The following is a 22790-nucleotide window of genomic DNA, read 5'->3' on the forward strand; positions in this document are numbered from 1 at the left end:
GAGTTTTCCTGGTTTAAAAGAGGGTGCCAAGTTGGGCATGGTGGTGCACACCTTCAATCCCAGCAGGGTCTCGCTAAAGTCACTGTCACTCAAGCTGGGCTCAAACTTGAGATCCTCCTGCTTCAGCCTCCCAGTGTTGGCATTACAAGTGTGTGCCACCACTCCTGGCTCAGAGCACTCTATAGACGGAGAGTGATGGATGACAGACAGACAAACCACTGACAGGTGGATACATGGGAGGGGGTGCGGCAAGCACAGGTGGCCTTTGAGGGCCCTGCACTGTCCAACTGGGGACCCTGGACTGTGTCTTCCTGCCCCACCCCTCGCTGAGCACATCCTGGGTCCCTGGGAGACCAGAGCCACATCCACCAACCCTCACCAGGCATCTGCTGCTGCGCCCTTCACTGGCTGGGGTTGCTCCACCATGCAGACACTCGGCCACTGGCCCTGGGGCCGGGCTGTGGCTGGCACTGCCCAGCAGTGGCCAGATGGGAGGAGGCGGCCCTGGTGGAGATGCAGGGCATAGTTGTGTCCTGTTGTCCCGTGGTCTCTGTGGGGTTGGGTCCACAACCCCAAGGGTCAGCAGCCCTGACCAGAGACCTATGAAGAAAGGCCTGTTCCCTCTCCTGGGTCCCGTGGGACGGGAAGCCACTGGGGACAACAGTGCTGTAGTCTCCACGGTCAGGTCCTTTGTTCATCGGTCCGCACATGGGTACCACTGCCTGCCGGGCCCAGCGGTTGGCGTGAGCATCCTCGGCCCTTAGGAGGGCACTGGTTGCTAGAGAGGCGTCCGAGCCGACACTATGCGGTCACTGTCAGCTTTCGTCTGGGTTCATAGGCTGGGCGCGAGGTCACTCCCGCGTCCCTTTGCAGACTGACGGAGCCTTCGAGCCTCCCAGAACCGACTCTTCCAATTCCCGAGTTCCTGGGAGGAGATGGAAGTCCACAGGAGGGAAGGGTCACACTCCAGGTCGGAGGACAGGGCCAGCCCCCAGCCTCCTCATCCCTTCCTGGCTCCCCTCACTTGTGTACCCTGTTCTTGCTCCAATCCTGGAGGCAGCAACTCCAAGGAGACAAAGGAACTTCTGGGGATGACGTGTTGACACCTTGGCAAAGGGAAAGTCACACAACCATAGCAGCTGATGGCCCCACTGCCTCCCAGGCGTGACCTTCCGAGCCTGTTTGTGGGGAGGAGCCCGGTTCTGGGGGTCCCTGCAGCTTCAAGTCATGCTCGGTTTATTTATTCAAGAACACAAACCTGAATGTACCGTTTTCAAGCAGTTTTACCTTTATTGAAATCTTCAAAATTAGTAAATAAATAAAAGACTGGGATTCGGAATGGTCTTTGGCGGCGCCCACATCCCTTCCGGGGAAGCCTTGCTTCCTGGCAGTGTCTGATAAGGGCTTTTCAGGAACTGCACAGGGGACCCGGGAGCAGTCACAGGAGGAAGACAGGGCACAACCCCTGCGCTGGCTGCCAGGAGACCCTATCTTTCTCTTCCACCTTTGCATCCGGGGGAAATTCCAGGCCTGTCTGGAGACCCTCGGAACTGCTGGGAGGCCTGCCCTTCCACCTGTGAGGGTCGGCTCAGGCCTGGGAGGAAAGGAAAGGAAATAATCCTGACACCGTTTGATCACAGGCAGAGTGGTTATCTTTCCACAGGAAGCTTCCTGAGGAAGAACGGCAAGCGGTCTGGAATGAGGATGCACTGTGTCAGCCTCTGTCTGCCACACCAGACACCCCAGGCCCGGGCCTCGCTGTGAGTGGCACTGTGGTCACGCTGGGCCAGAGTTCAGCCGAGAGAGTTCAGCCGAGACATGTCACATTCCGTTGAAGTCTTTGTCCTTGTCTGACTATGGTGGCTCAGGAACTCTTCCCTGAAGCTCGGGGATGCCAGGGCCTCTGAGAAAAGCCCATTTCTAATCCACTGGTAGGAAGTCACGGTTTTCTCTGTTGGGCGTGGTGGCACACGCCTGTTATCCCAGCACTCAGGAGGCCGAGGCAGGAGCATTGCTGCGAATCTGAGGGCAGCCTGGACTCCATAGTGAGACCCTGTTTCTAGAAACCAAGAAAAAAAATCATGGATTTTCTTTTAAGGTCAACATACTACATGTCTACCCTATTGGTCCCAAAGGTACCAGATGCTCATCTCATAGAAAATGGACTTCACACTTGTCCCCTCTTCCCTCTCCGTGTCCCACTGCCCAGCCTTCTTTCTGCTGTGAGTCTGGGACTTGAAGTTGTTCCACATCTCATTTGTTTAGCTGCTGCAACAACATACCTCAGAGAGGGCAGTTTCGCCCCAGTCAGGTCCTTGTGTCTTTTTATTAACTGTACGCGAGGAAAATAGGTTACAAATGACACATCACAATGTGTACCTTACAGAGCACACATTATGCAGATGGTGTGTTCTTCCTTTATGAGTCCTTATTCTGGGGACCCACCTCAAACTTTTTATGGGTGTATACAAACGCAGTTTATTGTATCATACACTTGGCCATTATATACTGATAGAAACCAGAATTCAAAACCCTAAATAAATGTCAGTGCTGAAACTAATGATTCTGGGACTGTGTCTGTTGCAAACCCATAACCGACCGTTAGCATAACCGTTTCTTAGCAATCTTTAGGTTTTCCCAGTGCTGACTGGTTTTCCTTTTTTCATTTATTTTCATTTTAATTTTGATTTGTCCATGTTTGCAGGATATGATAACCACATTCCTGTGGGGAGTTGGAACACATCTTAATTCTTTCTTCATCCCCATCTCCTCCTCTTCCTCCCTCGATCTCTTGGTCTCCTTCCATCTTCAAAAGACCCACTTCCCTGTTTCATATACTCTTGTTTGTTTGTTTGTTTGGTACCAGGGATTAAATTTGTGAGGCAGGCGACTGAACCACTGAGCGAAATCCCCGGCCCAATTTCCTATCATCTTTTATTTTAAAGTGGGCAATTTTTAAACACCAGAAGTTTATTGCTTGCAGTTCCAAAAGACTGTGTCTGGAAGCCCAAGCTCAAGGTCCCCACAGGTTGGCTGTCTGCAAAGGGTGCCCCTATGGAAGGAGGGGACACACTGCCTCAGCCTTGTAGATAAGGACCACCAGCCCACCCTCATGACTAACCACCCCTAGAGGCCTCACTTCTTCACTGTGATGGGAAATTGTTTTCAACCTAAGATCCTGCAGACACAAACTTTCAGAGCATAGCATCCACAGTCCTGTTAACATCTGAAATCAGAACCCAGGTGCATTAGTCAGCTTTCCATCACTGTAGCAAAATAACCTACAGCAATTCACTCATAAGAAGAAGAGGGTTATTTTGGCTCATGGGTTTGGAGGTTCCAGTCCATGACAGTGTGGCCCCATCCTGTCGGCCTCTCGGAAGGGCCCTGGATGGTGCTGGTGTGTGTGTGTGTGGTGGGGGAGGGATGAGGAAGAGCAAACTGCTTATGTCGGGAGCCTGGAATCAAACAGCAAGACAGGAAGACAGTCGGGCATGGTGGTGCACACCTGTAATCCCAGCACTCAGGAGGCTGAGGCAGGAGGATCACTGTGAGTTTGAGTCCAGCCTGGGCTATGGGCATCCAAGGGGGCTGTGTACATCCCTCCGCCCACACCCTGCCCCGTGCAGCAAACATGAGGACTGCTGACACCAAGGAACACGGGGCCTGGATCGTGGTTGGATCGATGGCTGAGATCAGGAGGAGAGGAGATGGGTGGACGGGGCTCTGCGGCACTGCGCACTCTCAGAGGGTGGAGCTCCTTCAGGAGGAAGCTTGAAGGATCCCAAGGTGGGTCAAGTAGGCAGGAGACAGAGCAGCAGTGCCTGTGGCTGGACTGGTGTGGAGGGCACGCCCCATGTCACCGCACGGGGTGTGCAGAACACCCACTCACAGATGAGGAGACGTGTGGCTTTCCCACGGGCAGAGCTAGAGCCAGGACTCGAACGAGGGTCTATCTGACGGAGGGTTTCTGCTAACCACGGTCTGGGAAGGCGTCCTCAGTCCCACAGGCTTCTTTTTAATTAAGGCAGATCAGGCATTCATGTGGGTGACTCAGGCCTTTGTTTGTCACCACAGAGCAAGATGAGCCGCCCCAGGTTTGTGGGGGTTCTGGGAAGCAACTGTCAGGACTTCCCAGCCCAGCTCATCTCAGGACACTGTTTGCCTGGCCCACGGGAGGGCTGTGGGGTTGGAGAGGGCTGGAAGGCACGTGATGGATGCTGTAATCCTGGTTTTGTAAGATTAGCAGTGTGACTCTGGAGAAGCCACGTGTCTCTGGTTTCAATTTTTCCATTTGAAAATGAAGGAATTGCAGTAATTCTACCAGTAGGACTAGACAAAAAGTACACAGACACCAGACACATAGCCTAGAGCAGTGGTGGCCAGCCTAAGACACGTGTGCTGCAGGCAGCTGTGTTATCACTGGAAGCTCTAAAAGGTTCGCCATCACTGGCTACAAGGTCAGTGTCAGCTCTGTACGAAAGCATGAAAAACCAAAGACCACCCATGAGGATAACAAGAAGCTATGTGGCCATGTGTGGTAGTGACCTCTGGGTTGGTTCCCGAGCCACCCCCACCCTCTGTCCCCATGGAATGATGGCTACATGGTCAATAGCACGGGGCAGAGTAATGTCACTCCTCAGCCTAGATTACGAAAAGGCAGTGGCTTCCGGTGGGTGCTCCCCCAGCCCCCGCTCTCTGATGTCTTGCTCAAGGGAAGCCTCATTGTGAGCCTTGTGGAGAGAGCCCGTGTGGACCACACCTGGGTCAACCCTCAGGCAGGCATGCGAGTGAGCTTCCCGCTGGCCAATCTTCCAACCCTTCGGGCCTTCATGAACGGTAGCCCCAGCCTCAGGTCAGCCACAGCCTCATGCCAGGCCCTGGTCCAGAGCTGCCAGGGGGCACCGTTCTGGGATTCCTGACCTCAGCAGCAGTGTGATAGTGTATCTCGTAAGCTGCTAGTGGGGTGAGGGAGGTGTGGCTTATTACTCAGCAATAGATAACAACTATGTCTCATACTGTAGAATAGTATGCAACAGTTAAAACAGTGGAGTAGATCTATGTGCTCCGATAGGGAAAGATTTCTAAGATGTGCTGTTAAGAGAAAATAATAAGTGCAGAAAAACACCTACACGAGGTATGATAAAATATGTGCTGAATATTTAAATTAAAAATTTTATTACAGAAAAAGACACATTGCCATCAATCCCCCTTAAAATACTTCTTTTAAAAAAAATTTATCCCTTGTTCCTGCCACTTTCTGAAGCAGTTCTGGCTGTCCTCTCTCATGAGTGTCTTTATGAGGTGAGATTAAAAAATACAGTGACTGCTGCTGCCGAGCGCCTCCGTCAGAAAGGCAGCTCATAAAAACAGGACGCGGTGCCCTCCTCACCTTATTCACCAGATCTGGCGCCGTGTGACTTCTGGCTCTTCCCCAAAGTCAAAATGACCATGAAAGGTCAAAATTTGAGCTGGTTTGGGATGCAGAGGCAGCCACAACAGCAGAACTAAAGACATCCAGAACTTCTTTAGAAAGTGCCAAGAACAGGGGATAAATGTGTTCAAAGTGAGGGAGAAGATTTTGAGGGGGATTCATGGCAATGTGTCTTTTTTTTTTTGGTACCAGGGATCGAACTCGGGACCTTGTGCTTGCACGGCAGGCGCCGGAACCACTGAGCTAAATCCCCAGCCCAAGGCAATGTGTCTTTCACTGTAATAAAATTTTTAAAATGTATACATTCACCGATTTTCCAATCATACCTCATAGCTGTGCCTATTTCGTGTAGCATGCCACCATCACCCACTATGTATTTCATATCTTTTAAGTATAAATGTGTACATGTCATAACTCATTATAGTTCCATATATCTTATCAGTTTGTCTCTCAGTAAGGAAGTTAGAGGAAGATGCAAAAGAAGATTTTCATTTTTCATTCAATATACTATAATGCATGTGATATATGTATATTTAAAATTTTTACCATGATAATGTGTCCATGCATTATTTATATACAATAAAACTTTCTTCTTGAAACAGTTTTGACAGCCTAGTCACTGAGGTCTCTTTCAATTCAGATGTTTTACAGCCCTATTAATATAATCACTTCCATGCAAATTAATGGGATATTGTTTATTACCTCTTTATGAGTGAACATCAAAAGTTTGATAAATCAATTGTTGACAAAGACGTGGGGAAAATGGATACTCTCCTATCTGGCTGCTGGGAGAAGAAACTGAAAATCAACTGGAAGAGAATAAGACAGCATCGACTAAAACAAAGAATACAAACTTCACACCTTTGGTAGTCTAGTACTCCCACTCAAAAAATTCATTTCTTTATATGGAAACACACTGGGAACAAGATGGAGAATCTTAAAATTTTAAAGGAAACAGCACATTGCTGATTACTACCTGTGTTGCCATCAATAGACACCAGCTGGTTTCCTAATGTTTCTATGAAAAATGATAGAAAACTGCCTGCAATGGTGTGAGCCAAAGGTGCAAGGGTAAGTATCTCTCGAAGAAGGGAAGAGAATATAATTGATGGATTAATTAAAAGGGACTTAACTTTTAGCTGTAATGTTCTAATTTGATTAAATAGTTAAGAAGCACTCTACCAAGCGCTATGTAAGAAGTGTATTTCATACACGTGTGTCATTAAAAATTAATTTAGAAACAGCCACTTGTTCCTGAAGCCCTTGGCACCAAGCCCTGAGCAGACTAAGCAGCATCTTGGCATTTTGAGAGCTTATGTGCAATCACTGGCTGGCTGTGCACCAGAATCACTGGCTCTTCAGGAAAACATACCTTGAGTGTCATCGGTCCTATTGCCTTGGTGCACTTTTGAGACTTCCCAGGCGCCGCTAGGAGACAGTCAGGGCTGAGAACTCCTGAGTGAGAGTAGCAGGGACTGAAAGATTGTCACAGTGGTTGGACACAATGGAAACAGATGTGGTGCCTTAGAGTGGATGCTGGGGGAGAAGAGAGGAGTTAATGACATTCAAGTAAAGTTGCTAAGTAGCTAGCAGTGGGCGTGGTCATGTAAGATGTGACCATGAGGGGACACAGGGGAGGAGCACAGGGACCCTGTGCTCTCTACAACTCTCCTGTGCATGTAAAGTCTGTCATGTTTTGTGCTTTAGCACTGGGCGGGGGCAGCTCTGGTGCTCAGGGTGCTCCCTGTCCAGCAGGCACTGGAACTCCCTGGGAGGGGCTCGGGAGAGACACCCTGAAGGGCACAGGCTGGTGCTCAGGGTCAGATGTGCCCAGTGTATGGACCGGGAGAACAAAGAGCAGGGAGCCAAGGAGGTCAGGCACACCTTGCAGGGGAGTTAAAGGTAGCTCAGCAGCAGCCTTGGAGTCTCTTTCTCTTTTTGGGACAAGCTCTCCCTGTGCAGGCTGGCCTTGAACACTATGAATGAAGCCCAAGATGGCCTGGAACTCGTGGTGATCCTCCTGCCTCAGCCTCCTGAGTGTTGGGACTACTAGTGTGTACCACCACACCTGGCTCTTTTTTTTTAACTAATACACATTTGCAGTGCATAGCAATTACATTCCTCATAGGGAGTTGGTGCATTTGCGCAACACATCTTAATTCTTTTATATCCCCCCACCTCCCTCCATCTCTTGGTCCTCTCTTCTTTTGCAAGTCCTGCTCTTTTGATCTTCAGTCTGACCCCTTGCTGAGAGCCTAGGATGGAAGTCTGAATCTCTCCTCACTTTGAATGAGATTTCCCATTTCCCTTTACCCACGAGCCCAACCCGGAGAGGTTTTGCTTCAGTTCGCCAGCTGGGAACAGTTCACAGGACAAAACCAGCCTGCCTATTTATAAACCCTGGGGCGCCTTCCACCTCAGAGATGGGGCCCGGGCCAGTCTGGTGCACTTGGCGGAGGGAGGGTGGCTTCCTGGGACCCTGGGCGGGCTGTGGCCGCTCTCATCAGGGGTGGCCCTGGTGGAGACGAATGGGTCACTGAGTGGCCAGGAACCGAACCACAATGGCACACCCGGGCTCAGTTCCCCAGATCCCCAGGGCCCCCAGCATGGCCCTTTCCTTCCCGCCCTTCTCACCTGGGGCGGCTCTAGGAACAATGACTGCGTCTAAAATCCTCGCCTGGAGAATGCGTCGGTTGTTTTTGCTGATGGGGACCCAGGCAGGGTAATTCTGAAGATGCCTCAGTGGCTTTGACAAATCTCCAGGGTGGAGGATTCCTGGACTGGAGGCCAATGGGAAGGCAGCACTGTGGTGACTAATTATGTTTGCTATGTAAGGAGGCAGAAGTGAGTTGCTGCAGTTTTGCATACTGTTGGCAAATGAAATTCAAGTTTCGGTGTAACAAAGACCTGGAGGCCACCGACTCTGACTCTGCTGGGCGTGGAGGGATGTGGGGATGAGGGGACATCACTCAAGCTGTACTGTACCGGGAAACAGAGGAGAGAAGGGGTGGAGTCTGCGGCTGGGGAGTCAGCATCCAGCTCCCACAGCTGCGAACCTGCAAAGGCCTGTGACCCGCCTTTCCGCTTCTCTGAGAGGCAGAGCATGGTAGGAACGGGCCTGGCTTTGGTGCAGCTCTGTGCCTGTGGCCTAGGACACATGGTATAATCTGTGTGCTTCCAGATCCTTACCTGTAAAATGGGGTGAAAGACAAGACTCTAGGGCTATGAGGATCAAACACATTTGCTGCGTGAATATGCAGTGTGTGACACAGCACCTGGCATCCAATCTGCACTCTCTAGTCAGCTTTGTCCTTAGACTTGCAGGCTGGGGAGGGGATGTTTCTCTGCAAACCATCTCTGCCTTAGAGAAAATAAACAAAACTTGTATTTGGTTCTTTTTTTTTGGTACCGGGGATTGAACTTGGGACCTTGCGCTTGTGAGGCAGGCGGTGGCACCACTGAGCTAAATCCCCGGCCCCAAACTCTTGCTATTTATTCAGTGTGAACAGTCTATGGGATCGGGGGCGGGCAGTATCAACCCCCTGCAGCCGCCCATCTCCTGCCCCCGCCAAGCTCTCTTGCAGGCACAGGGCCTGCCTCTGTCCACAGCAGCATCTCCTGTCTCCATTCGGCTCTCGCTGTGGGTGGCATGGATTCCTTGTGCCCGAGAGGGGGGAGACGTTCACCCAGCCAGGGGGACCACAAGGAGCAATTAGCAGGGTCAGAGAAGAGGTTGACCAAGGGGGAGGGGAGCAGGGGTCGGGGTCGGGGGGCCTGGATTTCCTGTTAAGGGCTGAATTGTGTCCCCTAAATGTACACGTTGAAGCCCTAAGCCTGCCGTACCCAGAATGCAATGCAAGTGGAGCCAGGGCCTTTGGAGAGGTGGTTAAGTTAAATGAGGCAGTTGGGGCGGGCCCTTGTCCAAGTTGACAGGTATCTTTATAAGAGGAAGTGTGGACGCAGAGAGACACCAGGGGTGCATGTACACATGTCCCCATCACCTGGCACCTGGATTGCAGTCTTCCAGCCTCCAGACCCGTGAAAAACAATTCCTGGTGTTTATTTAACCCATCAGCGGTATTGTTTATTAACCTTCTGCTATTTTATAACCCCTCAAGGTGGCATTTCATTATGGCAACTGGCACTAAGACGCGTCCCCACCTGGTTGCTAAAGGGCATGTCACATAATATCCGGCAATTTCTTTTGTGTCCTCACAGATAATGACTGCAGATTGTCCCTGGCCCTGGGGGAAGGCCTGAAAGAGGGGATTGGGTTGGCACCAGGGGTCCTAGATTCCGGGGTGTGCGGCCAGCTCATTCTCGCGGGCTCACAGCGAGGGAAGGAGAGGGACAGCTGCTTCTCTGCTCACAGCTGCGTGCCTGGTTGGGTCTCCCAGTTAAGCAGTAACCACTGTGCAGTTCACAGCTGGATGGAGGGGACTCCGACAGATGGTCCCGGGACCCTGCACCTGCCCAGTGGATGAAGGCTGTTTCTTCCGTTGTTCGGTGTCTCGAACAGGCTTTGTCACTTGTGTGTTTCTGAAGTCAACTCAACAGAGCCCTGGCTGCAATCCAGGCCCAGTGCTTGGCACCCGGCAGCTGTGGGCTTGCAGGAGACCTGGCCCACCCATGTCCCGCAACCCCACCCAGTGTCCTGTGTCAGGGCTCTTCCGGTTAAAAGTGACCAGAAGCCAGTTCACACCAGTGTAAGCAAAAGGACATATGCATATAACTGGAGCATCCTAAGGACGAAACTGGTTTGAGGCTTGGTTGCATCCCAGCGTCCAAGTGACATTCTCAGCCATGTGTTCCCTTGTCCTGGTCTCCAGCTCTCTTCTTTCTTCTTCAGGTAGATCTTCGTTGTGCCATGGCAAAGTGGCTCCCCCGCTCTGGGCTTGTATCTGAATGGCCCAATGAGAAGGTCTGGTGATGAGTCTGGCTCTGCTGAGGGCACAGGTCCATTTCTGAGTCCATTGCTATCACCCAAGGAGGGGTGCGAGCTCTGATTGGCTAGGTCTGGACCAGGTACGCAGCCTCCAGTGGGAGGAGAGGGTTAACCACAGGGAACTTTCCAGAAAGGGGTTCTGTTGCAGAAGGAAAAAGAAAAGGAGGAAGAATTCGGATCTATCAAAGCCTCTGGCTGCTCAGTCGGTGCTAGAACACAACAGATCCAAATCATTATGATTCCCAACCTCTCCTTACACCCCCTCCAACTGATGTGGGTCATCCCTCCTGCCTGGGCTGTGACAGAACCAACATGAAATCCATTGGCAGCCTATGATCAAACCTTACAGAATCTCAAAAGAAGACACACACATGACCACAGGTATGTGGGGAAAAGCTCAACATCATTAATCAGCAGAGAAATGCAACCTAAAACCATGCAACACCACCTTGCGCCTGTTAGAATGGTGATTGTCAAAAAGACGAAAGATACTAAGCATTGGTGAGGATGTAGAAAAGGGGAGCCCTTGCACACTGGTGGTGGGAGTGTCTGCTAATACAGCAATTGAGCAAAACAGTGTGGAGGGGGCTTAAACGACGATAGAACCCCATAGGACCCAGCAATCCTGCTCCTGTATCTACGTGAGAGAAAATGGAGTCAGGGTGTGGAAGAGACACTGGCACCACCCTGTTCACTGCAGTGCCATTCACGGGTGCCAAGAGGTGAAGACCATCTGAACAGACATCAGCAGAGTGGAGAAAGGAAATGTGGCACATTCACATCATGGAGTACTAGTCAGCGTTTTAGAAAGAAGGAAGACTTGCTGGACATGGTGGCGCATGCCAGTAATCCCGGCACTTGGGAGGCGGAGGCAGGAGCATCACGATGAGTTCAAGACGAGCCTGGACTACAGAGGAAGACACTGCCTCAAAAAAAGAGAAGAAATCCTGTCACTTGTGACAAACAGATGCACCCAGAAGACATTGTACTGGGTGGAATAAGAGAGGCACAAAAAACAAGTACCACGTGATCTTACTTATATGTGGAATTTTAAAAAGAAAATTAAAAAGTTGAACTAGGTAAAGAGCAGAATGGTGGTCACCAGGGGCTGGAACAGGTTGAGGAGGTGGATTTTGGTCAAACATACAAATCTTCAGTTGGACAGGAGGAATGAGTTCAAGGGATCTACTGTGCCACATAAGCACACAGTTCGTAACAATGTCCTGTACCCTTGGAAAGAGCAAGAACAGAGTCTAAGGGTTTTCACCACAGAAACATATGTGAAACATACATGTGCTTCGGGGCTTGATTTAGTTACTCTACAATGTATACGTGGTCCAAAATGTCACGTGGAACATAAATACCTATAATTTTGTTTGCCAAGTGCATCAAAAAGGGAAGAAGGAAGGAAGAGAAAGAAAAAAGGGAGGAACCTAGGGAAGCGGGAGGGAAAGGGGGTGGGGGAGGAGAAAGAAAATGTCCAAAGTAAAACATGAAAGCACAGTCCAGGAAGGGTTGCTGCGGGATGCTGAGTTCCTGAGATCCAAGCAAAAGCTGGGACTCCAAGGCCATGTGTCCGACCGATGGCTCTCACTTGGGTACTGCCACCCTTCCATGTCTCCTGGAAACAAGACTGCTCCAGGTTGCTTCCTACTGAGACAGAGCTATGGGTGTCCCCAGCCTAGCTCAGGGTAACCTTTCAATACGTTCACCCTACAAGCCCCAAGGCCATTGAACATTCCTTGGAATTCTCTTGTAGTTTTGGGGACTCACCCTGATTATTTCCATCGCTGTAACAGGCTCTTTGGTGGCCAGCAGTGGATGGATTGTCAGCAGTAACGGAAGCATCCGTTTTCAAACACAACCTGCAGCCCCGTAAGGAGCTGTCTGTCATAGGAAGCCTCCTTCTATTTTAAGGAACTCGGAGCATCCGTTTTCAAACACAACCTGCAGCCCCGTAAGGAGCTGTCTGTCATAGGAAGCCTCCTTCTATTTTAAGGAACTCGGAGCATCCTCCCAATGCACTGGAATATTCCCACACGGAACAAAGCCTCACATCACTTCCAGGGTAGGAAACTTTGCTTGTGGTGCCCTGCAAGTCCAGCATGTGTGGATTAGGGAAATAGATATATTGCATCCAGACCGAGCTGTGTTGGGAGAATCGCTGTATCACACACATGCTACGTGCCGGGGTGGGAGGGGGAATGTTTGAAGAGCTGAGGGATTATTGCCCTGTGTAATGTACAGTAAACCCAGATGCCTAATGGTAATGAACCAAATGGCAAAAATATTAATCAAAACCCCCAAACACTCATTGCTCAAGCGAGGACTCAGAAAGAGCACCTCATTTCTGGTTAAAGTTACCTTCAACAATGTGGCCTAAAGTACAACAATCATACTTTCTTGACCTTATGCAGGCTGGGTTTGAACTTGATGCTCCTGCCTCAGCCTCCCAGAATGCTGGGATTATAGGCGTGCACCACCACGCCTGGCTCCATGTGAAAATATTGGGATTAAAACGAGAGCCAGTTGGTGCCATGCTTGGCTTTTCCATGATGGAAATAAAATGGTTTTGAAAGAAGACCCTCAATCTGTGTGATCCTTTAACTAGAAGAGAACCGTGGAGCAAAATCCCTGCAGTGGGACTCTGGCCTCACTAGTCAGTCTATGAGGGTGACCAAAATTAAGCCCTCACAGGTTTCGATGATCGGTAAGATTCTCCACCAGCCTAAGACACCACAGTATTTTTTTAATGAGTAGTCACGCACCTCCTATTCATTTATTTATTTATTTTCTCTTTTTTTATCAGTGCACGTTTGTAGTAGGTAATGATTGCATTCATTATGGGGGGCAGGGGCACACACAGGACACATCCTAATTCTTTTCATGTCCCTTTCCCTTTTCCCCAAGCCCCTTTAAGTATATCTTGGTCCCCTTCTCATTTGCAAAAGATCTATCTCCCTACTTCCTATTATCTTTTATTTTGCTCTTTATTTACATTTTGAGTTTCTCATGTGAGAGAAACCTTGAGATATTTAAACTTCAAAACGCCACATTCTTACAAGGAGTGGTTTCCTGTGCTGACCACAGAGGTCCTGGGTGAGGCACAGGTGGTCGTGGAGTGGAGCTGGGGACCACCTCGGAGCCAGGGAGAAAATGGGCTGCCAGAAACAGTGAGCAAACACAAGCCCTCGGCAGTACACACCGGGACGGGACTCAGCACCAGTGATTCTGAATGGCTCAGATGTAGCTGAGAAGCAGCTGTTTCTAGAGGAGGTCGGGGGCCACGGAGGGATGGGGCAGGGGACAGTGCGGTGGCCATGATGTCAGCCGCTCCAGTACCAGGGGCTCCGGCTTTGACACCCAGAGAGGAGCAGGCGATGAGGTCCGGCCTACACACGGAAGGGAGCGGAAGGAGCCCTTCGAGCTGGCAGTCTGGGAGGGTGGCACCTCCTCTGACAGCAGGATGACAAGAGAGCACGTCTGTGTCTGCTTGGGCCCCGTGGGCAGCAATCTCTCCTGAGAAATCTCATCTCAGGGTCGGTGACTCACTCAGAGGAAGGTTTGTATCTGCAGTATCCAGAAGTCCAGGAAACCTCAAGCCTTAGCATAAAGTGCATCTCATGCTGCCGTGCTTTGGAGAGGCCGGGCTGCCATCTGGAGAGGTCAGCATGGCAGCCCTCTGAGGGCCTGTCCCAAAACCCAGGAGGAAAGCGGCTCACCAGCACACAGCCACCCTGCACATGAGGGAGAACCCGCCGTGCTCGCTCGAGTAATGGACAGAGTTCAACGACACTGGCTGGCGCCACAGAAAGGTAGATAAAGAACATGCATTTCTCTAAAATCAATTAAGAATTTGCACATGTGAATAATGACAGGTACAAGACTATTGCTGTAGAACTGTTTGTAAGAACAAAACTGAAAAACAACAGAAAAACAAAAACAAAGAACTGAAAACGACCCATGCTTTTGTCACAGGACTGATGCTCGGACATTAGTATAGACACCGGCTGATGCGGAGAGCCATCTGCAGCTGTAAAAGCCGCTCCTGTGTGCTTATTGGAAAGAAGGTGTGTTGTTAACTGAAGGGAAAACAAAACAACCCCCAGGAGAACTGTGTGTAGTTAGCTGCTTTTACGTAAGCAAGGGGTGGGTAATGAGAATTTATGTCTTGGCTGGTTTGTATTTACATTAACACTGAAAAACACACATTACACTGCTCAGTGATGGCCCATTGAGATTGTGTTACAGAAAGTTGTCTCAGATTGGATTAAAAATAATTTAAAACCCAAATTCAACTATAAGCTATTGATCAAAGACAAATCTAAAGCATAAAGCACAGAAAGATTAAAGCAAAGAAATGAAAAATGCTATATCTGGTAATTATTATTCCAAAAAAGGTGGACTAGTGGAGCTGATATCACACACAACAGACTTTAAGACAAAATGCATTTTTAGGAATTGAGAGTCCGTACATAAAGAAACAATTTCATCAGAAAGACAGAACATTTCTGAGCTTGTATGAACCTAATAGTGCAGACCCAACATGGACAAATAAAAATTTGACAGAATTTCAAGGAGAATTGGCAAAGCCACAGTCACAATGAATTTTATTTTCTTTCTTTTTTTTTTTGGTACTGGGGATCGAACTTGGGTCCTTGCAGCAGGCTGTGAAACCACTGAGCTAAATCCCTGGCCCGAATTTGATTTTCTTAATAATTGACAGATGAAGCTTTACAAAATTCAATAATACAGACAAATAATACAATTTAAAAATGGGTGAAATTATAAATGTCAAATGAAAACAAAAGTCCACACAGGCTGGGCATGATGATGCATGCCTGTAGTTCCAACACTCTTGAGGCTGAGGCAGGAGGATTGCTGGTAGTTCAAGGCCAACCTGAGCTACATAGTGAGTTCAAGGCCAGGCTGAATTACATAGTGAGATCTTGTATCAAAAAAATCAAAAAAAAAGAAAAGCCACATAAAAACTTGTACGTAAATATTCATAATCCCCTCAAGGTGAAAGTAACCCAAATGTCTTATCAATTGGTAGGTAGATAATAAAACATGATAAATCTATGGAATGGAATATTATTTGCAAAAGGAAGGAAGGAAGGAAGGCAAGGAAGGAAGGAAGGAACCAGCACATGCTAAAACATAGGTGAACCTCAAAAACGTTATGAAAAGAAAAAGCAGCCAGACACAAAAGGTCCCATGTTGTATAATTCCTTGTGTATAAAATGTCCAGAATGGGCAAATCCATGGTGACTGAAAGTGGATTGGTTGTAGCCTAGGGCTGAGGTGGGTGCAGGGATAAAGACCTGGAGAGAAACGGTGATTGACCACTAACTGGTACGAAGTATATTTTAGAGATGATGAAACTGTTTTAAAATTGATTGTGCTGATAATTGTATAACTTCATGAATATACCAAGACCATTAATTTGAGTTAATTAATTTTATAGTATGTGATTTATATCTCAATAAAGGTTTTATTTTTTAAAAAAAAGTGGCCTGAAAATTAATGGGTGAGGCCTAAAATCCAGAAAACCAGAAAAAGAACAAAAGCCTAAACTTAAAGAAAACAGAGCCAGGAGTGGTGGCACATGTCTGTCATTTCAGCACTCAGGAGGCTGAGACAGGAGGATTGCCATGAGTTCAAGGACGGCCTGGCAGCCCAGACTACACAGCAAGATCTTGTCTCAAAAAAAGGGAGAAGAAGTTAATAAAAGGTCATGAATAATGAAACAAAATAAATGCAAGAGTGATCTTTGAAAAAGTTAATGAACAAAGCATGCTTCTGGCAAGGCCGCTAAAGAGAATGTGGGAGGAGAATTTAGGTCAGGAATGAACACAGGCTGTCACTAGGGCTGCTGTAGATATTGCAGAGATAGCAGGAGGGCGTTGTGAGCAAACTGAGGCCAACAAATTAGACAACTGAAAAGAAACAGGAATTTACTCCAAAATCCTGTTATCTGAGAAAGAACGGCCTCTCTGGCTTTTTTAAACATTCATTTTTTTTTTTGTTAGCATGTTTGTGATGCATAGTGATCACAATTGCCTCCGGAAATAGGTCCATATGGGCCTTGTGGGTGGGTGTCACTCCCAGGGGGGAGGAAGCTGAAGGGGTGGAGCCAGCAGGACCCTGGGCATGAGAAGAAGCCGGGCACAGTGGCCGTGAGCAGGCCTGGGAGGAGTCTCTGAGGGAGGCACTGGGCATCGGGGGCCACCGATGGGCACTGAGCCAGGAGAAGACAACCCAGGTGCCCGCTCTCCCAGTGTCACAGCGTCTCCCGGTCACACCCCCTCCCTGTGTTGACACCAGTTTTGCTGCTGTCTCCCTCAGCATGGCCAGCTTCCTTGTCAGGGGGGCTTCCCGTCTCCTTCATCAGGCAAGGGACCTGGTCCCAGTGATGGCCACGGTTCTTTCCAAGCCTGAGACCCGAGAGTCTAGTTCTGCTCTTTCCTAGTAGCTTCGAGAAATGTGGAATAGGACGTCTGTGGTGACATTGCAGGTCCCCTCCGCCAGGATAAGTCACAGGTGTGGTTTTCACTCTGTGACCCAGACCACAAGGGTTCCAAGGAAGGCCTCAGGGTGTCTATGGGGTGAAGGGAAGCCTGGCTGTGGGCTGTGTTATATCTTTGTCAATGTTCAATTGCAAAAACCACTCAAGTTCAAGCGATTGAAACCCCCTTCCCACATAAGTTACAGGGAGAGAGCAGGACCAGGTCAGGCTATGTCAATGCCGGGGACTCCTCACCAAGGCGCAGGGCCAAGGGCCCTCTGCTTTCGGTTGACACGAGGGTTCATTTGCCCGCTGTAGACTGTGGAGCTCAGCTTGGCCTGGGTGTGGTTCACATTCACTGCTCATCCCTGAGTGTCTCCAGGCACTCAGCACGATGTTCCCAACATATGCACCGATCTTTCCAACTTCACTTCAGGACCTTCAGTGAGTGGGGTGAATCTCAGTGGTGGAGTTAGCAGAGGTTTCTGAGTTTGGTCAACCCTATATACACTGATGGTAAGGAAGGGAAAGGGAGGAGGAACTCGAAGGAAGAGAAGGCCAAGGTCGCTGGGTCTCCTGATGAGACATAATCAGAGAAGACACAAGGGTATTGGGGGATGGGGACTAGGGAGAGAAAGGGAAGCTCAGCCAGGGCCTGGAGCACCTCACCTAGGAGAGAAGGTGGGCGGGGTGTCACACATGTCCCCTGTCCCCTCTGTCCTTCCAGCGTCCACTCAGACTCAGCTGTCCTAAGAGTCCAGAGAAGGCAGCCAGCACAGACAGGACAGGTCACAGGGCTTGCTTAGCCCCTCTCTGTCCCATGTCCTGGACACACGTCCAGCAGCTGTGCTCCGGGCAGCCTCTCCTGGAGCTGTGGACAATGCAGTGAGGAAATGGCAGTTCATAAAGCTTCGATGTCAGGGGCTCTGGGTGTGAGACACCAGCATGAGCCGAGGCCGGGCAGTGGGCCTGGTGGGTCCAATAATTGGAGGCATCACAGCGGCCCGGTTAGCTTGGCTTTGAGCAGAGAGCACATTTATGAAGCAGCCCATGCATTTCCTGCCAGAGATCCTGTCTGGGTCTGGGGTCTGGCTTCCTGGAGCTTCAGCTGTTTCTCACAATGCGAACCCTCTCCGGGATGCCCAGGCAGCTTGGGCGGGGAGCCAGTCCACTTGGCAAAGCAAATTCCATGGCTCTGTTTCCCATATATTTTCTCCAAGGCACTTTTGTGCCTGCTTAAGCATCTGGTATAAAATGTTGGACCAATTTAATGCTGCATCATTTCCTAACACATTTCTTGGTTGATCTGAGGGATTATATTTAAAAGTTTTGAAAATGATCCGAGTCGTTGTAAAGCTCAGCTACCAGTCGTAAAAAAAGCAGCTGGGTTCCAACATTGCAGATATAAAGCTGTCTGGGATGACTTCGCTTGCTCTGTGAGGAGCTCAAGCTGAGAGAGATTGCAGAGATTCCAGGAGCCAGAGACAGGGTGGCAGAGAGTGTCTGGGCTTCTGTGAAGCAACTCTGCAGGTAAACATCTGTGTGAGCCAGCCCACAAAAATGCTGACTAGTTACCAGGCATGGCGGTGCACGCCTATAGTCTCAGCACTCAGAGAGGCTGGGGCAGGAAGATCAGAAGTTTGAGCCCAGCCTGGGCAACTAAGAGACTTAGGGAGAGAATGTCTCAAAACAAAACAAAAAAGAAAGAATGGACAGGGGATGTGTTCAATGCAAAGGCACTGGATTCAATCCCTAGTAGAGAAAAACGGATGAACAGGGTATAGAAGCGATTTTAGCTACCTGTCCAAGAATGATAGGAGGATAAAATCCATAGACATTGAAATAGGATTGGCGAACTGGCCCCTGGCCAGGCCTGTGGAAATCCTTCGCTGGGAGAATCTGGCTGAAATTCTCCGTATCTAAAGAAGAGAACCAAGGCTTAGAGCAGGGGCTTTGATCTGTCACCCCGTGATCCCCGGGCGTCGTTATGCAGATGGCTGTAGAGGAGTTGGGCAGGGCACCAGCTGGTGGGGAAGATCAGCTCCCCTCCCAGGCCTCCTGCAAAAGGCATAAGCGGTGGACAAGTGGGACATGGACTGTGAAGCTGGAGCAACGCCCTAGGACGGCCTGGCAGGCTGGGTGCGGAAGTGGAGGAATGAGCAGGACAAGAAAGGGAAAGACAGGGCAGGATCCATAGTGCTGTCCCCAGGCCACCCCTCCGAGGACAGGGAGGGCAGCTGTGCTCTCGCCTCCTTCGGGGCTGAAGCTCTTCCTTGGCCCTATTTCTCCTTCCTGGGAACCTGATTGGACCTCATCCGCCCCTCCGCTGTCTGCCTCAGTCTACCTGGTGTTCAAGTCAGGGCTGCAGCTCAGGGTGGAGACGGCAGCCTCCCGCTGCTTTGTGCTCCTCTAGCTAACAAGGGACTCCAGGGTGGGGATGAAGTGTGAGCTCAGGAGCCAGGTGGGCTCCGCCTCTATCTCCACCCCCGGGCACCGGGCAGGGCTCAGTAAACGGTGCTGGGTAAGTGTCTGAGGCTTGGGACAGGCTCTGGGGACCCTCTGGACAGCCATTGGAGATTGTGCCTGGGATTCCCAGGCGTGGTCACAGGAGGCTGTCTCTTTTGGTCTGTGAAGTGGGCGTCTTGCTTTCCTAAAATCACAGCATGTAGCTCCACACCTGCCGGGATGGCTCTCTTCACTGAGTCCCTGCACCAATTCCCTGACTTCTCTTCTTGGGCTGAGCAAGGAGAGAGACCTCAGCCTCCTGATGCTCCTGTCCTCTGACCTCTAAAAAATTCGTCCCTGTCCTAATTCCCGGAACCAGTGAAGGTGACCTTACTGGAATAAAGGGTCTTTCAGATGTAATGATCCAGGATTTGGAGTGAGATCCTGCCCGATTATCCAGATGGGCTGGGAATTCCATGAATGTCTATGACAGAAAGAGGAGGAGAAATGGAGAAAAGAACAAGGCCAGGTGAAGACAGGGGCTGAAGGGACGACACAGCCCTGAGCCAAGGGATGCTTGCGGCCACCAGGGATGGGCAGCAGCCAGGGGCCACTCTTCCTAAAGCCTTCAGGGGACGTGTGACCTTGAGGACACCCTGCTTTCAGACTTCTCCCCTCCAGAGTCTGTGGGGACAGCGAGCGATCCTGGGCGTGAGCATCGAGTTTGCAGTAATTTGTTAGGAAGCCCCAAGAAATGAGTACAGTGTGTTCCCTTCCTTCTTTTATTGGACTTGAACAGGAAGAGCTTTTTTATTTTCCTTAACAGTTAGCATGTTAGACTTCGTGAAGCCTTTTACATAGGACCGTTACAGCTCCCAAAGAGACAAGGCAGAGAGGAGACCAGGAGGGTCATTGTGTTAGAGATGAGGCTAATGACACAAAGGGCATCATGAGCCAGGGTTACAGGCCCAGGACGGGTGTGGAGGGACCTCCCCCGGGCGCTGTCTGGCCCCTCTCCTCTCCAAAGCCGTGAAGAGGGCATCAAATTCCTGTCCCTGACAGAGGGTCTCATGTGTCATGGTGGGGTGAGGACCTTCAGACCCCGCAGTACAATGGCGAGCAGCAAGCAAAGGGGCTTAGGGACACGTAGGGATGTAGCCCACAGGTCCTGGGTATGTTTTCATTATTACAAGACAATGGGCGAGACGGGGTCAGCGCCACTCTAAGGAAAACTTCACATTCCTGAAGTTGGCTCCGCCACCCAAGAGAGCAGCTGTCCTTCCTCCCCGGAGATGGGACAAACCACACAGCCCAGGGCCAAGACCAGGATGGTGGCTGCTTTTGTCAACGCAGAAATTTTTGCCAAAATGCAAAGTGAACACATCACCTGGCATTCTAATTCAATAAGGAAAGCTTCCGTTTGGAAGAAGCAGGTTTTCATGTTCTTGGTAGGTAAAAATGTCTTCGTGGAAACGTCTCAGCAATTCAGCTCTCTAGGCCCAGCACTTTCTCAGCCAGGACTGGGGACAGGGGTCACCTCTTCTCATCTGTGACGTCTTTGGCTGCAAGCTGAGCCCAGCAGGGCCTGGGGGACCAGCAGAGGTGAGCCAGTTCGGTTGGGGTCTGCGATACACAACAGGGTCCTGCCTTCACTGCAGAGCGGAGGTGAAGAGAAATGGTGATATCCACGCTGCCCTTCCTGCCGGAGTGGGTGGCAGCAAAGGCCTGCTTGCTTTGATACCTGTGCCTTTGTAATGGGGCCAACCACATTCCGGAGCCAGAGTTGTAAAATGAATGAAGCAGGACATGACATCTTGTATATGTGAAGGACCAAAGATCAGGCTGCTTCGAGGCTGTTAGAAGTCTGAGTCTGGCTGAGCGTGGTGATGTACGCCTGTAATTTCAGGACTCAGGAAGGTGAGGCAGGAGGATCACCGCAAGTTTGAGGCCAGCCTGGGCTACACAGTGAGTTCAAGGTCAGCCTGAACTACACAGCATGACCCTGTCTCAAAAAAAAAAGTCTGAGTCTGCACAAAGATCCTGAAAGATCAAGAAACCTACCTGTCTGCCCTCTTCCTTCCTTCCTTCAAAAACTCTGTGTTGAGCTTCACATTTGTGCCAGGCATTGCAGTGAGTGTTTGGGACACAGCTGCTGACAAGATAGGCATGCCTACCTCCTCCCAGGGTGGACAGCTAGGGGGGGAGACAGGCATTTAATAAACATCCAGACAGACAGCTTTATGTTAAGAGGACCCAGTGTTACGAATCGCCTGGATACCCTGGTCAAAACCTGTGACCAGATCATGCTTGCGTGTTGGCCTCCAGGGTCTTCATTCTGCCCCGTACACTTGTCACTCTGTCCTCTGCTGCAGGACATTCTGCTGCAAGATGTCTTGGAAGCGGGGGTTCTATGTTTCCCACCTTTATTCTCCTTTTCCAAAATTGCTCTGGTTATTCTAGTTCTTTATTTTACTTTATTTTTTTAAAGGGAGAATCTTACTATGTAGCCCAGGCTGGCCTTGAACTCATCGTGATCCTTCTGTCTCAGGCTCCTGAGTGCTAGGATTACAGGTGTGCACCGCCACGTCCAGCTGGTCCCTTTGTTTTCTTACAAGAATTTTAGAGTCAGCTTTCTGGAACAGCATGTATATCAGTGGTCTGAAGGTAGAGTCCCCGGAGCTAATACCTTTTCATAAAAGTCCTCAATCTTTGCAGATGTCAGGTTAGCCACAGGCAAAGAATGGATGAGCTCGAAGTTCACCTCTCTTTTAGCTTCATCATGGGAACTGAGTGCTTGTGGCCCTTTGACAAATGACTCATCATGGCTGGTGTTGAGTGCCAACCTGAACCACTTAGAACTGCCCTAAAACATCCTTTGTGTGTTTTCTTCCTTCTCCCTTTCCTAATAGCAAACGTAGAGGTGAAGGGGAGATGCCCCCCGGCCTCTGCAAGGGAATGTTGGAGAAACCCGTGGGCCACAGGCAGGTATGGTTTCGCCCTGCAGAGTAACCAGCTCCCCCACCCAGCCTAAGCCATCTCTGAGAGTTCCAGGGCTCTCGTGTCCCCTCTAGGGCACCATGGTCACACCTGGCTAATTGAAAGACAGGAGTGGGCACAGTGGACTCCATCTATCCTATAGGAGTGCAGCTTCTAGCCCAACTGCAAAGTCCTACATGTCATGCTCGCAGTGGTACCACACAGCTCTGCCCCGCTCCCTGCTGGGTATGTCAGGGTGGGCAGCCGGTGCCAGGGCTGGGAGCTGGTACCCATCACTGAGACTCAGATTCTCCTAGGCAGTGAAAGAGCCCAGGCACCAGCCACTCTTGTCACCAGGGAGGCTGGGAAGCAGATCCTAGCTGTGCACCCTGGAGAAAGTCATAAACCAGCAGCTTCTGCCCGGGACCCCTCTGCCTCCCTGGGAAAGGCTCCGGTGTTGCTCGAAGGTCTGTCCCACCTTC

The 22790-nt window shown here is 50.1% G+C and overlaps 1 long non-coding RNA gene across 1 annotated transcript; it reads right to left on the reverse strand.

Moving 5' to 3' along the window:
- Nucleotides 1-1272: 1272 nt before the first annotated feature.
- Nucleotides 1273-8182, reverse strand: LOC110348402 (uncharacterized). The gene is made up of 3 exons (XR_002393617.2): nt 8069-8182; nt 6807-6970; nt 1273-2059 (listed from the first exon to the last, which is right to left on the reverse strand). It is a non-coding gene; the product is annotated as an uncharacterized LOC110348402 (long non-coding RNA).
- Between the last annotated feature and the right edge of the window lie 14608 nt (nt 8183-22790).

Source organism: Heterocephalus glaber, unplaced genomic scaffold (assembly GCF_053883595.1).
Source record: "Heterocephalus glaber isolate CG9 unplaced genomic scaffold, H.glaber_assembly_v1.0 deba00001504, whole genome shotgun sequence".
Taxonomy (NCBI): Eukaryota; Metazoa; Chordata; class Mammalia; order Rodentia; family Bathyergidae; genus Heterocephalus; species Heterocephalus glaber.